This window comes from Onychostoma macrolepis, chromosome 05 (assembly GCF_012432095.1).
Source record: "Onychostoma macrolepis isolate SWU-2019 chromosome 05, ASM1243209v1, whole genome shotgun sequence".
NCBI lineage: Eukaryota > Metazoa > Chordata > Actinopteri > Cypriniformes > Cyprinidae > Onychostoma > Onychostoma macrolepis.
In genome coordinates this window covers 44,718,131-44,720,718 of record NC_081159.1, presented here as the reverse complement: position 1 = coordinate 44,720,718, position 2,588 = coordinate 44,718,131, and the positions used below count along the sequence as shown (strand labels likewise).

General features: G+C 36.4%; 1 pseudogene; it reads left to right on the top strand.

Moving 5' to 3' along the window:
• The first annotated feature begins 259 nt into the window (after nucleotides 1-259).
• LOC131540456 (aerolysin-like protein) lies at nucleotides 260-1,027 on the top strand (annotated as a pseudogene).
• The last annotated feature ends 1,561 nt before the right edge of the window (nucleotides 1,028-2,588 follow it).

Genomic DNA, 2,588 nt, shown 5'->3' with positions numbered 1-2,588 from the left:
ATAATAAAAAAAAAAAAAAAATTCGCAAGTGTTTCGAACGCGCCCATCACTAAGATGTGTATAATTTTATTTTTTATCTTTTGGTGTGCAAATGGAAAACACTAATTCAAATGTCATTAAATCATGGAATATGAATACAAACCTTTTTGAGAAAGTTACTGATTGTTTTAAAATTCATACACGTGACATTTAATGAACACATTTGATTCAGATCTACAATGTTAGTTATGATATTAAATCTATGATCTCATTTTCAGATTTCTTCAAAGATGTCCTACCCAACAACTGTGGAAGTCATTGGTGGTAGAGGAGGTTCTTCCTTTTCATTTACTGGTATGAATAACGGTGCCAGCTTAGAGAAGATTGGCGTGTGGGTGGGTGAATGGCAGGTGAAGGCTGTCAGGGTTTGGCTTTCAGATGGCAGAAGTGAAACCTTTGGCGATCCAGATGGACCGTATCAAGAGTACGCGTTCAAACTTAGTGAGCGTTTCATCTCACTGTCCCTCTGGGGGAACGGAGAAGGATCACGTCTTGGAGCCATCAAATTCAAGACCAACCTGGATGGAGAATTTTTTGCAAAGATGACGAGCTGGAGCTTAAAAAGAGAATATCCCATTGATGTCAGCTCTGGATTTTGTCTGGGAGTTGAAGGAAGATCTGGTTTAGATATTGACTGCATGGGATTTATGTTTCTCATCGCCTAACTATCCCACAATAAACCAACTGATACCACAAGTGACCGTAGAAGCTCAAAGCCGTCCCTTGCACAAACGACACCTCTGACAAACAACAGCAAAGAGTTGAAACTTCAAAGAAAGTGACCAAAAAAAGATCACTTGCGAGAACGGCGGTGTGTTGCAGTACGAAACCAAGGGCCAATACAAAGGCATCACTTACACTGATATCAAAGTGAATACTGAAGAATCTGATCTGTAATGTTAAGATGCATTCTTCTTGGCTGGGCTTTTCCCCTTTAATGTTCAATCTGACTTTGAATAAAAGTATTTCATGAGCCCTGTGTGTACTGTTTGTCTGTATTTAATTGTGTTGCTTCATTGACAAATTGCTGCTTTTTTATTTTTTATTTTTTTTATATCAATTAAACTAAGCAGGTTGTTGAAAGGAATTTTCTGGAAATGCATAAATATGCAAAATGCAATGATGGTGACAATCAATGAAATATAAAAATATACCAAAGTACTAATGTAAGACATTACAAGTTGGTGCAAACTGTTTACTTGTTTTTATCCTGTATGGCTACTTCAGAAAGAAAATATCTGAGTATATTAGTGCAACTGAACTTAATTTATATAAGTTCACAAAGAGCTCAAAAGGAAACGCATACATCCGTGGCCATAATTGACACCCTTGGAAAATATGAACAGTCTGCAAATCTGCATTAATGCTGTTGATCTTTTATTTTAAAAATTCAGAAAAATCTAACCTTTCATTGAAGTAAAAGAATTGAAAATGGGGAGAAATCTCTTTTTCTCAAATACATGTTGGCCACAAGTATTGACACCCTTTTATTTAATACTTTTAGAAACCGTTTGCCAAGATAACTGCTCTGAATCTTCTCCTATAATGCCTGATGAGGTTAGAGAACACCTGACAAGATCAGAGACCATTTTTCTTTACAGAATCTCCCCAGATCTTTCCAATTCTGAGGTCCATGTTCATGCACTCATCTTCAGTTCACTGATGTTCTACAGGGTTCAGGTCAGAGGACTGGAATGGCCAGCAGAAGCTTGGTTTTGTGCTCAGTGACCCATCTTTGTGTTGTTTTTGATGTTTGTTTTGGATCATTGTCCTTTTGGAAGATCCAAACATGGCCCATTATAAGATTTCTAACAGAGTCAGTCACTTATTGATTTTTTTTATCTGTTGGTATTTGATAGAATCCATGATGCCATGCGTCTAAACAAGATGTCCAGGACCTCCAGCAGAAATATAGGCCACAACATCAAAAATACAGCAGTATATTATCTTCTTTTCGTGATTTTTTCATGAAACACTCCCAAACAACGTGATGTAGGTGCTGTTTGACAATTTTTTTTTTTTGTGGCTTTCTGACCCTGAGACTCAACTATTTTCTGCAATTCTCCAGCTGTGGTCCTTGAAGAGCTTTAGTCACTCAAACTCTGCTCCTCACCTTGCTTTAAGACAAAATAGACACACGTCATCTTTCAGGCAGATTTGTAGCATTTTCTGATGATTGGAAATTCTTAATTATTGCCCTGATGGTGGAAATGGGAATTTTCACTGCTCTAGCTCTTTTCTTACAGCCACTTTCAGTTTTGTGAAGCACAGCAATCTTTTGATGCACATCAGAACTAATATATATATATATTTTTTTTTTTTTTTTTTCCTCATTGTGATGGATGATTAAGGGATTTCAGCCTTTGTGTTTCCTCATATTTATATTTCTGTAAAACAAGGAGCCATGGCTGGATAATTTCATGTTCATAATCACCATGGAGTGCTCAAAAATGCAAATATGAATGGAAATATACTTCAGAGATATTTTACACATTTTCTAGGGGTGTCGATAATTGTGGCCAACATGTATTTAAGAAAAACATTTCATA